This window comes from Marmota marmota, unplaced genomic scaffold (assembly GCF_001458135.2).
Source record: "Marmota marmota marmota unplaced genomic scaffold, marMar, whole genome shotgun sequence".
Taxonomy (NCBI): Eukaryota; Metazoa; Chordata; class Mammalia; order Rodentia; family Sciuridae; genus Marmota; species Marmota marmota.
In genome coordinates, this window is record NW_025999949.1 from 2,841,906 (window position 1) to 2,856,825 (window position 14,920).

At 35.4% G+C, this 14,920-nt stretch overlaps 1 long non-coding RNA gene across 1 annotated transcript; it reads left to right on the forward strand.

The window, feature by feature from the left end:
- Positions 1–2,434: 2,434 nt before the first annotated feature.
- LOC125616487 lies at positions 2,435–8,105 on the forward strand. The gene is made up of 2 exons (XR_007347118.1): positions 2,435–3,965; positions 7,088–8,105. It is a non-coding gene; the product is annotated as an uncharacterized LOC125616487 (long non-coding RNA).
- The last annotated feature ends 6,815 nt before the right edge of the window (positions 8,106–14,920 follow it).

A 14,920-nucleotide genomic window follows, 5' to 3' on the forward strand; every position in this document is an offset into this window, starting at 1 on the left:
GATATATCTGATGGATGTCTACTGTTCAAAGGGTAGTAAAAATAAAATGGAACTATAAAATTTCTTTTTAAAATGTGCAGTCTAAAGTTCACTCTGAAAATGAACATTTGTGTTAGTCTGTTAGCACTAATGAGACATAAGTGATGGCACTAAATATTACTCCATTCCTCACAGAAGACTGTAGTGATCTCTTCAGAGCTGTGCCATACATTATATCAGGAAAGAATTCAGGTAAATTAACTTGAATCCATCACTCCAACTGGAAAAAAAAACTCTCAAAGGATGGACTCTATTGAAAATGTGGCAGTTACATGATCTCTTAAGTGTAATCAAAATTCAATCAGGCTATAATCTCACTTCAACATCATTTTAGTTGTAGAAAGCAGTGTTGTGCATAGGGCTTTGCAGTCAGAAGTAGGGCCCACTCTTGGTTTGCCATTGAGAAATATGTAAACTTAGGCCACTAAATTGGGCATACTAATTCCCAGTTCCATCATATTATTGCAATGATTAAGTGAGAAATTAAGGAAAGGGCTATATATAGTGCTATAGATCCTGATTATCTATTGCTGAAATAACCTGGAGTTTGTGGCAGAGGCTCACTCTTCTCCAAACCATTTTTCTAACACTGCCACAGCTGGATTCCACTGCCCAATTTCCCTTATAGTGAGGTATGGTCCTGTAAGTAAGTGCTAACTATTGAGATATGACCAAAGTGATGTGCTCTGCCTGTGGGACTGGTCCATAAAATTTTCCCTGTTTGAACTCTCTTAAGTTCCTAATGTGCCTGCTGAATGGAGAACAGTTGAAGTCTTATAAGAGGATGGGATTATAAAATGTGTCCCTGAAAGCCTAGAAGACCTCTTTTTCATCAACTTGTAGTTTATTGAGGGGGTAAATTCTATTTTTTAAGCCACTGCAATTTAAGTTTTATTTGTTACAACTGCTAGAATTGTAAAGTTTAGATGTCCTTGTCAAGTCCAAAGCATGCTAAAAACTTTTAAAAAAGAAGCAAACAAGAAAGAAAATGGGTAAGAAAAGAAAAGGAGAAGGAAAAGAAATGAAGAAAGAAATAAAAGGAAAATTGATCTTTTGATAAAAGTGAAAATAAATATAGATATTCTGACTAATATGTTGATGTCTAGAATGACCTTAGAAAAGGAATATTTCCTCACTTAATTGTGAATTGCTCTGATAAACTCACTACTTACCACCTCACAATAGCTCCATGGACTGGAGACCAAGCCTTGAACACATGGGTCTTCTGGAAGACATTTTAAATCCAAAATGGAAAAACAGGTAAATCATGGTTCCTCTTTGAAGAAACTCAATTATAGTGCAGCACTGTGAAGTAAGAACTAGTAAATATGAATTTGAGAAATCTGAGCTGTGAGCTCTTTTTATGGGAAGGTGAGGAAGTCTCTCTGAAAAAAAAAATTCATTCTAAAAATTACTGATTTGATTATGATCATAATGCTTTCTTGCATCCAATGGCATTTTAAATTCTGCAGTTAAATTTTTAGTCTCCTTCCATTCTTACCTTATGGGTCACTGTTTGATTGATAGCATAGGTCTTCACATTCTATTAAGGACACAAATAGGCTTTTCTAAAATTTTTCCTCTTTTCCCATAGTAAATAATAATTTTGTCACATATGTTTTTCCTTGGAGTCTTCAAACGTATATGTGTTCTGTTTCCTTGTATTCTAGAATTCTGCATAGCTCATGTTGTGGTAGTGATTATTTTCCTATTTTATGTCAATGAGGGAGGTTCCTGCCAAATGATTACATTTCCTCCACTTCTTTTACTATCCTCTTGAAAACTGGTATATCTAACATTGTAGGACAGGTCAACTATGTGCTCCCTTGCCCAAATTCTGAAATCAAACAGATGTTCACATTTATCATTTACTGAGTGGCCTCCGTGAAACAGAATCTTTCCCTGATCCAATTGTCCAGTTGTCTGCCACGAGAGGAATTTATGTTGTCAAGAATCAGAGGCTATCTGTGGTTCTTCTTTAATCAGCTCTGATAAATGGAAAAACCACAAAGTTAAACACTGTGGGCTGTCAGCGTGTTTCCGAATATGACCTTATCTGTGGTTCTCTATTCCAGGTATCCATCACTTTTTGTAACCAATTGTCTCCCAGTCTTTGCTATTTTTCTTGTGATTTCTCCTTTGTACATTCTGATTGAATAAATAGTTTGAAAGCTTACAACTTTTTTTTTTTGAGACGAGGTCATGTTATGTTGCCTGTACAGGTCTCAAACTCCTTGGCTCAAGTGATTGATCCTCTCACCGTAGTCTCCTAAGTATGTGGGACTTAAAAGTTTAAACTTTTCCCTATCAAATTTTCTCTTCTTTTTTTAAGAGGACAAAATATATAAAATAGAATTTCTTGATTTGGCTTCTCATATAATGTAGTCAGTGGAAAGTCTTCCTAGACTCTTGCGAATGGTTTGTACTTATTTTTCAAAAACACATGATCTTTCAATGAGAAGAAAGGAAAGGTTATAATAAGAATCTTGGCATCATTTTAACGTTTTAACCTTAAATCTTCAGTCAATGATAATTTTACTATTTTTTTTTCATTTTATAACCAAAGGTGAAGATTTTAATTTGGTATGAAGCATTAGGAATAGATTTTGGAAGTGACTGTTGGACCAGAAATGAAGGTGTTGGTTTGTAATACAAGTTTGTCTGAATTTGGGAATCGTTTCTATGGAGAAGTAGGAAAAAATAAAAATGAGAGAAAGTATTGGTGCTACACTGTCTGCTAGACCAGTGGAGCTTGCTACCATGTGGCCATGCCTTGAGGCAGGTAAAGACACGTGGGAGTTTCAATTTTGCACTCGTTTAAAATTCAGAAGTGATCAGTTCACCTTCAAAAGTAATCATGGAGTGGAGAGGTCAGAAGACCACATCCCTTCTTTGTATGGATTTCAGTCCTGAATACTCAAGATTAAGTAAAGTGAACATTTGGAATTCATTGTGGGTTTAAAATACAATAAAAATGCATATGTATCAGAAGAAAATTTTTGTTTTATTTTTCCCCTTTCTAGCAAAACACACATCTGAAAAAGGAATCAAGCATAATGTGAATTTCTGGCAGTTTTCCTGGGGCCTGATATAAAATTTTTCCTGGACCTATGAGCAGAATTTCTGTATTCTAGCTTCCTCTGTCATTCCTCTGGGGCAATTACTCTAAACTTGAACTTATTTTTTAGGAGGAGTTCTTACTCTTTTTTAGCCATAAAATCCTCAGAAATTCCTAAGCTATTTCAGTGACTTAATAGGAAATGTAAACCAAATCCACTATATAGAACATGAGACAGTTATTCTGGGCAAGTCAGATGTGTTTTTGACATGATTGACTTTCACACAATTAATGCCTCACTTATTTGTTAAACATTGATTTTTTTTTCAGTCAGGCTAACACTGTCAGTAGGCTTTAGGCTTGAATAATTGAAAAAAAAAATTGTAGGAACATGTTAATTTGGTAAGTGACCAGTGGAAGAAAAGCATGCATGTGGGATTGGTTTTCTAAACCACCATTTGTCCAAAGATCTATCTAAGCAGTTCTGAGGTCAGCTTTCTTTTGTGACTTTCCTAACACAGCTAGCTTATGCATGCAGATGGCATAAATCAGTTAATGTCTCAGGTAGGCAGCCTCTATAGAGGTTAGGGACAGAAAACATTACCAAGGTCAAGCTTTGGAAAGGAAAATTAACCCTTGGCTACTGACAAAAAGGCTTGATTGTTTTATTAGAGGAAGCTGAGTATAAGAGGACTGGGAAGAGAAGTGGCCATTGAACTTGACCTGAGAAGAAACAGACTACCAAATCCAGAGAAAGTGCCAAGACTTGATGTACAGAAACAGGAGTGCACAGCATATTTCACCATGAGGCTTTGATTATGACATTCTACAGTTCTTTGTCAAACGTCCCAGGGTCTTTTCTGGAAGGGTAAGTAAATAGTATCAAGACCAGGCGATTCTGGAATGTCAGTAAAATGGTTGTTACCCCCAAGGATGATTGTCCTCATTTTTAGAAAAACAGAACAAAGCCAGGCTCAGTGCTCAGTGCTACAGTGCTGGCCTAGCATGCAGGAGGTCTGGGTTCAATATCTGATACTAAGGGGGAAAAGAAGAAGAAGAAGAAGAAGAAAGAAAGAAAATAAAAAGCAGAACAACTTCAATGGATATGGGTCCTGGAAAGGTCACATTTATTCTTTAAAAAATATTTATGAAATAGCTATTTTAGTTATTTTATTTTATAGATTGAACCCAGGGGTACTCTACAACTGAGCTAGATCTCCAGCCCTTTTTATTTTCTATTTTGAGACAGGGTCTCACTAAGTTTCTCAGGCTGTCTTCAAACTTGTGATCCTCCTGCCTGGAGCCTCCTGTCCTTGGAATTACAGTGTACACCACTGTGCCCAGCTGGAATAGCTGTTTAAATAATAGATATATCAGGTGCCAAGATTGGAAAGATGAAAACCAAAAAGACACTTTTGGACCACAATATAATCACATTTTGGGAAGGAAAAAAATATACTGGCCACCTCTTCATAGATAACTGGTAAAGACTGGTTGATGGAAGAATTATGAAACAAAGTAAGTGGTTTTTAAAAGAGGAAAACATTTTGGTGACTACTAATACCTCTATATATGGATAATAATATGAATAAATGAAGTATTTAAACTTGGAAATAGAGGGGAGTATTTTTTATTAGGAAAAAAATGAATACATTTTATTATATTTGGTTTTTTGCAAAGGACCCTGGTCTAGATTTGGTAACAATAAAAATGAGATAGGGAGTAAAAATGGGGAAGAGAAATAAGACTTGAATGATCCAGTTATGTTTAAATACTAACAATAAACGGGACATTGTGTTTTTTGAAACATTTACTTAATTCAGGGAACAGACTCAAGAAATCAATTAAAAGAGACTATTAAAATTTAAACATCGTCTTTAACTGTATTTATGAAAATACAGAAAAAGATTATATAGATAAACATATGGGATTAAATAGAAAAACAAAACCTACTATTTTTAAAAGACAAATTTTAATCCCTTGCTGCATTGATCAAATTTATAGAAAATTTCAAGAAAGGTATATTTTAAATATCACAGATTAGTAGTAAGTTTTTTTTTTTTTTTTTGGCGTATATACTACCAAAGAGAGTACATAAATTTTTAAATTGTTATTAATAATGAGGTTTTTCTCCCTCCACGTGTTTCTTTCCCTCAATAATTTTGCACTTAGTACAATTTCTTACAAAAATTAAGTATGAATAAATGCAAATCAATTCATAAGTGTTGGATGTTTTAGCATTTTTACTTTTTTTTTCCCCCAGTGCTAGGAATTGAACCCAGTACCTCACACATGCTAGACAAGTGCTTTACAACTGATCTACTTTCCCTGCATGTTGGATGTTTAGATTTTTTTTTTAGGAAACTCATAATTCTTGTTCAGACTTATCAAGAATTAGAGGCTTGAGAACATTTGAAGAAGCAAATCTAAGGATGGCCTGTGCATGGATCTGCAAAGTTTGTCCTGTATACTTTCTTCCTTTTAAAGAAATTTTTCCCTCAATTTTTAACTATAATTATGATCATATGTTAGTTGCAAAAATTATTGGGATCCACTGTGATATTCCCTACATGCATACCATGTGTAGATTGTGTCCACTCTTAATTCTTCCTTATCCCTCCCCCCTCTCCTCTCTTCCAACACCTATCCCTCTTTTATTTTCAGGTAATTTAATTTTTCATATGTGGGAGAACATGTACAGTACTTGTCTTTCTGTATTTAGTTGATTTTATTTATCATCATGTCTTCTGGTTCCTTCCATTTTCCTACAAATGGCAGAATCTCATTCTTCTTTATGGAGGAATAATACTCTATTATGTATATACACACAATATATATATATATATATATATACCCCATTTCTCAATTCATTTATCCATCAACACTACTTATCTTGGTTCCTTATCTTGGTTATTGGGAATACTGTCCCTTTCTTCTCATTACTAATGGAATTTCTGATACTCACCTGGGTATGTGGCTCCCTGAAATAAAGACTATATTTCTTTCCTTCCTTCCTTTCCTTCCTTTCTTTTTATGAACAGGTGCATTTTTTATTTTATTATACATTTTTACTGGTGTGTTGTAATTGTACATAATGATGGAATTTGTTGTTACGTATTTGTACATGCACAGAGTATGACAATATTATTTGGTCAATATCACTTCCCAACATTACCCGCCTCCCTCCTACCCCTTTGTCCCTTTCCTTTACTCATCTTCTTTTGATTTTCATGAGATTTACCCTTACCTTTCTTTTCCTGTTTCCTCTCTAGTTTCCCCACTTGGGAGAAAATATATGACCCTTGACCTTCTGAGTTTGACTTATTTTGCTTAACATAATGGTCTCTAGTTCCATCCATTTTCTTGCAAATGACATATTTCATTTTTCTTTATGGCTGAATAAAACTCCGTTGTGTATACAAACCACATTTTCTTTATCCTAGGTCTGTAGATAGACACCTAGGCTGGTACCATAGTTTGGCTATTGTGAATTGTGCTGCTATAAACATTGGTATGCATGTATCATCGTAGTATATGACTTTCATCGTTCAGGGTAAATACTGAGAAGTGGTATAGCTGGGTCATTTGGTGGTTCTATGCGTAGTCTTTCGAGAAACCTCATACTGATTTCCATAGTGGTTGTGCTAATTTACAATCCCACCAATGGTATATAAGTGTTCCCTTTTTATTATTGTTTGTATTCTTGATAATTGCCAATTTGACTGGTGTGAGATGGAATCTCAATGTAGTTTTGATGTTCAGTTCCCTAATTGCTCATGAGGTTAAATATTTTTTCATATATTTGTTGGCCATTTGTATTTCTTCTTTTAAGAAGCGTTGAAGACCTCATTTCTTAGCCTTCCATCCAATTAAGTGTGCCATGTAAATAAGAAATGCCCAAAGAGATGTAAGGAGATATTTCATGTGAGACCTCTGGAGATTGTCCTTAATGGGAAGGTTTATACTGTGCTTTGTCTCTTCCCCTTCCAGAATATGGACACCGTCAAGAGCCTAGCAAGCCAACCTGTGTGAGGCAGAATGCAAAGGAAAGCAGAACCTTGAAGCTGAAGGCAGCTGGGCTCTCACAACTTAGGACTGCCAGACCAGCCCTGACCTGTGAACCTCTGCATTGTCATTGTTGTTGCTGAGTAGAATTTTATGTAATTAAGCTCCTGCTTATTTGGAATTTCTGTATTTGCAGTTAAACCTAATCCTAACCAATAGTGACCTAAATAACCCTAAAATTGTTACATACTTTACATACTTGTTGTGGATTCTGTGGCTCTAGAGCATTTTCTGAGTGCTCTGGTATAGCATGAGTCTCTTTTAGTAGATTATACTACATTTTTCCTGGCTAAATGGATAAATGTTAAAATAATCCATCACCATATTTTATCATATTCATGTCCACTATGTACAGTAATTCCAATGTCTCTTTTCCTAATTTGACAAAATTATTTTATTTTGTTTTGTATTTTATAAAAATGTATAAGTTATTTAATAAATGGTATAGAAAGATTAAGAATTTTTTCTTTGATTTATGTATTGGGGCACTTTTGAATTTTTTCTAATATATTAAAATATAATTTACATATACTAAAATTCACTAACTTTAGATGAATGGTATGGTGAGTTTTGATTAAAACTTGCTTATGTTACATAATCATATTACTCTCTCCAGAATCACAATATGCAATAAAACATTCCCACCACTCCAAAATCTCCCTCCCCTCTCCATCCCCCTTTCTTTATTTCTGATTTTTTTTTCTCTTTCAATTGTGGATGTCTTAATGTCCCAGTGTCATTTGTTAAAAGTAATTCATCCTTCATTGAATTACATTTTCACATTCGTTAAAACGTGTGGCTCTATTTAGTCTATTCCTTTTAATTACAGAGTAATATTCCCTTATATGAATATACCAGAATGTGTTTATTTACTCACCTGTTGTTGGACATTTGGTTATTTCTAGTTTTTGACTAGTGTGAATAAAGATGCTGTAAACTTGCACGTTTTAGTTTTTGTGTGAACATATGCTTGTATTTCTCTGGGTTAAATACCTAGGAGAGGGATTGAGGGATTTAATAGTAACTTTGGGTTGAACTTTATAAGAAGCCATTTCCAAAGTGGTACCATTTTGTATTCTCACCAGCAGTATTCAAGAGTTCCTGTTCTACATCCTTACCAACCCTTAGAATTGTCAGTGTCTTTGATTATAGCCACTCTGGTGGGTGTATCATGATATCTTTTGTTTTTAGAATGCATCTCTCTAATGGCTAATGATGTTGGGTATTTTTTTCACATGTGTTTTTCATTTCCCTTTCTTCATTTTAATTGGTTTCTTTGCTTTCTTGGTTATGTTTTTAAAACAACAAATAAATATTTTGAGGGATATGACCTTCAAAGGAATCTTGAAGGATCTTAGGCCTTCAAGAAAATAAAGTTTATTTCTCATTTGAGTGAGAGAAGAGAGGGGACTTTCCTGGTTTATTTGGTGAATATATTTGAATATCTATGTATAGTACTCAATTATTTAAAGGAGAGTATATAACAGTAACTAAAAAATGTAATACTTTTACTGCTCATGCTTTACTGAGTAAAAGTGAACATGATATTTTGGTCATTTATGTTGCTGATCCAAAATGAATGGCTTAACTTCTTCAAGCCACCATGTTATCATTTTAATGAATTACTCTTAATAATTTTCTAACCCTTCTCCAAAGTAATCATTCATTTCTCTAACTTTGAAAAGCCCCTCAGTGTCTTATGGAATGGTAGTAAGTGTCACAAATCCAGAAAAGCTATGACACCACAGGGGAATGGAGAGTGGCCGAGTCTTCCATTTTTGTTTTTTGTTCAATCCAGTGGGTTCTTTAAGACCAGGGTCCACATGGTACTCTAAGAGCCATGATGCCAAAGCAGGAATGTAAATTAATCACACTGTGAAAGTTGTTGAAATGCTACTGAAACAGAAGGCAATTCCTCTTTTTTGGTGCTGCAAATCAATCATTAGAGCACGCATCATTTAAATAAAGGAGAACACTGCAAGTATCAAACTGTTCAGCATTGAACTGTACTGCCTCTGAGAGAGTAAGCTCCTCACCCTCGGGAATATCCAAACAGAAGTTCCATGACATCTGACAGGTGTGATATGGAAGTTAGTAATTGGTTTTGCTGTTTAAAATATGACATTAATTTTATTTTCAGTTTAATTTGATTTCATCACAATTCTTATAGGCAATATAGCATAATAAGCAGAGATTGGGTTATTGAGTTACTTGCAACCTCTATGACCTTCGGATCTTCTGTTTCCTCATTTATAAAAAAGAGATAATGATACCAGACATAATGTGAACATTAGGAAAAGATAAAGTGTCTGGTACTATGTTTGGCTCATGATAGAGGTTCAATGAATGATAACTGTAATTCTCGTATTTCACGTTTCCTGCTCTACAACTTAACCACTTAAAAATTAGAAATAGGGCTGGCAGTGTAGCTCAGCAAGCATGAGGCATTGAGTTCCATCCCCAGCACTGTTTAAAAAAAAAAAAGATGTGATTTTTATTTTAATTTTATATTTTATTATAGATCATTTTCATTCTCATATAAAATTAGACACTTACTATGTACCAGGCTGTGTGCCAAATGCTTTACATGTGAAATCTTACAAAACCAAAATGGAATAGGTTTCCTTATCCTTATTTCAGAGAAAATAGAGACATACAAAGGTGAGGTAACTTGCTCAGGAGTCTTCAACTGGTAAGAGGCAAAACTTGAATTCAAACTAGAGCTGGACTCTGACCTCGGTATTTTTAATCCTCTGTCCCCTTCCTCTCTCTTTTATTTTTATTTGCATTTTAACGTTTATCTAATCTTAAAATTCAACTTGCCTTAAACCCACCCTCAGCTGTGTTTGCAGATATTATTAGTTGACTCATCTAAATTATGAGAGTTATAACAATATAACCTGAATATATGTGATCTGTTTAGCAAATTTAACTTTTCTACCCTTAGCGTCTAAGATCTAGAAGCTGATTTCATCTGTTCCATTCTATTCAACTAAAAAATTTGAAGTTTCTAAGGTTTATGATAAAGACAAAACATGAGTTTTTGTTAATATAACTCTGATTTTTAATTGAAATAGTGAAAAGCAATGAACAAGTCTGAATTTTATTCTTGAAACCTTTTCTTATTTCTTCTTTATTTTTTAAACCTTTGAACCCTTTAAAATTTTAATTTTCAAACTAAAGTTTTTTGTTGTTTTTCTTTTGGTGGTACTGGGAGTTGAACAGGGCTTCATACATGCTGAGCAAGTGCTCTCCTACTGAGTTACATTCCCAGCCCTTTCTAAATTTCATTTTGAGACAGAGTCTCAGTGTATTACCCAAGCTGGCCTAGAAATTGAAATTCTCCTGCCTCAGCCTCCCAAGTAGCTGAGATTACAGGTGTTGACTACCATGTCTGGCTTAAACTTTTGATTACTGTTTCAAAAATTAAGATTTCTTGCAACACGACCTCTTAATGGTTCCCTGTTTCCATTTTAAACTAGCTTCCACCTGGGCAAAAGCTCACGGAAATAGATGATTCTTACTTCATAACCTTAAAGTCAAAGAATTCTAATCATTCTAAACCTGTAGCAGGGAGAGAGGATTTCAGGAACTGGAGCTCTTCTACTTCAGAGTTGTGTGCATATGTGTTTAGCTCAATTCTAACTTTTAGATATGCTTTGAAAGTTCCATATATTGAGAAAATATACAGAGATTTAGTATTGATGAATTATTGAGATAGTATTTCAAACACTTTTGTCACTTTTGTTTATACTGCATACCTTTAATTAAGGTCTGCATAAAATAGGGTCTTGTTTATTAAATTGGGAACTATTAAAGTCAAAGACAATTTTCTGTAACCCGCAGCAAATAAAGAATAGAGAATTCATGCCGGGCGTGGTGATGCACACCTGTAATCCTAGCGGCTTGGGAGGCAGAGACAGGAGGATCAAAACCAGCCTCAGCAACAGTAAGGCACTAAGCAACTCAGTGAGATCCTCTCTCTAAATAAAATGTAAAATAGGGCTTGTGGCTCAGTGATCGAGTGCCTCTGAGTTCAATCCCTGGTACCAAAAAAAAAAAGGAAAAGAAGAAGAAGAAGCATATTTCATAAGTAGAATAGCATAAGGTGCTGCAGCTTGTCAGCAAGAACTTTGCCCCTGAGATGGCCGGCAGAGTGGGAAAGGCTAGGCCTTTGCAAACTCTCCTGTTCAGTCATTGATTGGGGATTTCTCCAAGAACAGCGTGACTATTATGGTTTGAATGTTCCCACCAAAACTTGGGTTAAAAGGTATTAAAAGGAAGGCCCAGGTGGGCCCTTTAAGAGGTAATTAGGACATGAATATCATAGATTATAGATTAATGGATTATCTCTCTAGAGTGTGACTATAATAAAAGCCAGTGTGGCTCTGTCTCTTTGATGCATCCCTGTTGCTCTGTAATGTCCTGTGCCACCTTGGAACTCCATGGAGAGTCCCCAAAAGCAAAAGAGCCCCTGACAGATGCAGCCCCTGGATCTTGGACCTCCCTATCCCCAGAACCATGATCTGAACAAAACTTTACTCTTTATAAGTTACCCAGTCTGTGGGATTAAGGTATGGCAACAGCAAACCAATGAAGGCAGTGACCTTAGCTTGAAAGCTGAGGTTGAGTCTGAAAAAGCTGACAGAGGCCATTGGTAACCACATTCTTATAAATGGGCAGCGAGTCAGTTCTTGAAGAAGGTTTGGAGCATCGTGTTTATGCCTGCCCCAGGAAGGCAGGAAGAGAAGAATCTGAAAGACATTTTAAAGAAGTCTTGACAAGTTTTGGTGACTGGACAGATAAACAGAAAGGGAAGTCAAAGGTAACCCCATAAGCAGGAGAGCATTACCATTAGCCAATGCAGTTTGGCTGGGATATGGCCCACAGCTTTCTTTTACTGAAAGTAGCTGATTATTATTATTATTATTATTATTATTATTATTATTATTATTATTATTATTTTGCAGAAATGGCCATATCTTGTGCCTTCTGTTTTTACTGACCAACCACCTTCCTCAGCTGCAGCTGATGGGGCTGGCCAAGAAATTGACAAGCCTCCGTATCAGGCTAGAGGTGGCTGAATATGAAACTGCCCCTTTTGAATGGGACAAACCAACTCAATATTCTTTTCGTAAGACTCTAATGAGAGGATGAAGCACGCGCTCAAGCTGTCTCCTAAAGGATGTAGAGTTATTTTTCTCCTTCTCTTCTGTTGCCCTAACTGTCCAAACAGTAGTGGGACCTAGAAGCCCCATCACTGCCCAAAGAGGCAATGTGTCCTTTGCTACCTGATATGACCTTGCAGTAAACCCCAATCATCACAGGTGATCTGGGCATGCCACTTTCTTAAAGACTGTGTCCTTTAAATTTGAAGGTGTTAATGCTGATGTTTGTTTCTTCTTTGTAAGAACTGACTCTGAGCCTCTAAGAACTGTCCCTTGATTTTCCTTTGGGCAGGCTCGAGTATGCACAGCTTGCCTCTGCACCTCCCTGGTTATTTTTCCCATAGTGGGAGCTGTCACTTCTCTAATTTTTGAATGTCAGCTTGATCTGTCTGCTGCACTTTGATGGCATTCCAAAAAACTGTCAGGCTACCGAAAGTAGCCTGAAGTGCTTATTCTCTACATAATATTTTTCTGCATCATTTCACTTCCTCACATTCAGTTCCAAAAAGATCGAAGGACTTCTGAAGTGAATGTCTACTTCTGTGTTGCCATACGACAGTCCTACAAACTGTTATTTCATTCATTTACTTGTTCATTCATTCCTTCACCCAATTTTGTTCCCCTCCCCCACCCCATGTCGTGTATTCTGCTCAGAGTTCAAAGGCAGTGAGTGAACAAGTGCATTTTAAGACCTTTGTGATTGCCCTTTACTGTGAACCAGGGTTTCACACATTGAATCATGTCATTTAAGAAGCCAGATGTGTCGCTTGCATATAGTGTGAGTGGGATAAGGATACGACAGTACAGAATAAGGAATAATTGCTTACTTTGCAGAGAATTCTTTTTTAATTTTAAAGGAAAACTATTCAAAAAACTATTCCTAGACCAAAAAAAAAATTGTCTTGGATTTTCTCCATAATGAGTTTAAACTCTTTGCTTTATAATACTTGAATTTACACTTTACTTTTCTCAAAAAGTAGTCATAAATTTAACTCTACATTATATGTCCCCAAATAATTCTTCTTCACAATTGTAGATGACACATAGTGACAGCTTTTCTATTTTCTTTTTCTGCTTATGCAGTAGTCGCTCTCTATCCAAGGGGTGTACATTTCAGGATCCTGGGTGGCTGCCCGAATTCATGAATAGTTCTGAACTCTATGTGTACTGTATTTTATATATACTTGTGGTTAACTTTAATTTATAAAGAAGGCACAGTAAGAAATCAGCAATAAGCACTAACAAAATGTGGCAATTACAACAATCTACCATAATAAAAGTATCATTATTATCCAAAGTACAGGTATGAAGACACGAATTGGTGTGAATATACTATGTATCAACCAAAAATATGAAAAATTGTGCTCTATATATGTAATAAGAATTATAATGCTTTCTGCTGTCATATGTAAAAAAAAAGTTATGTTAATGTGACCTCTTTCTTCTCTCTCTCAAATATCTTATTCTATTCCATTCACCCTTCTTCTTGTGATAATGTAATATGTTATAATGTCAACATGAGGACATAAAATGGGGTGAATTACATAGGCATTGTGACACACACTCTGTGATACTGTGATAGGTGATCTGAAAACTGAAATGGTATACAGTGACTAGTGGGTGGGTAGCATATACAGTGTGGAAACACTGGACAAAAAGATATTTCACACCCCAGGAAGAAAGGATTAGGATGGCATGGGATTCTATCACACTACTCAAAATGGTGTTCAATTTAAAAATTAGAAATTGTTTACTTCTGGAACTTTCCATTTAATATTTTCGGATTACTGTTGACTGAAAACAGAACTACAGATAAGGAGGGACTACAGTGTGTATCTGAAGAGCCTTAAAAAAAAAAAAAACTGAAGAAACACTGAAGCATGACTTAAAACAGGTTAAACAGCTCTCAAAATAAAGAATGACTATCCCAAACAATCTGTCATTTTGTGAGGTGCAAACAATAACAATGAGAATCAGTTTTATGATAAAAGTAAACAAAACATTCTGAAAATATCCTTCAAGAATGCTAATCATGTAAAGTAATGTGGAGATGGTGAAGTGGTCATTTTTTGCCTCCACTTAGGGGAAGGAGGGAGCTGGTCATGTTTTTCTTTTCCTTTTTATTTAGTTATTATTTTCACATGATTCAAATCTCAAAAAGCACAATACAATATGCAGTGAAGTCTCCCTCCCCAGAAATAGACCTTCATAATTATAGTTAGTTGATCTTTAATGAAGGAACAAAGACAGTACAATGGAAAGGATATTTGAATAACTGGACATCCACATGCAAACAACTGAATCTAGTACACAACTTACATGTTTCACAAAAACTAACCCAAATAGATCATAGACCTAAATATAAAATGCAAAACTATTAAACTTTTAAATAAAAAGTTTCTGGTCGGGTACAGTTATACATACCTGTAATCCCTGCAACTTGGAAGCGGGGGAGGAGTATTGCAAATTTGAGGCCAGCTGTGTAACTTAGCAAGATCCTATTTCAAGACAAACAGGGCTGGGGATGTGGCTCAGTGGTAGAGCACCCTTGGGTTCAACCCCAGCACCAATATATATATATATATATATA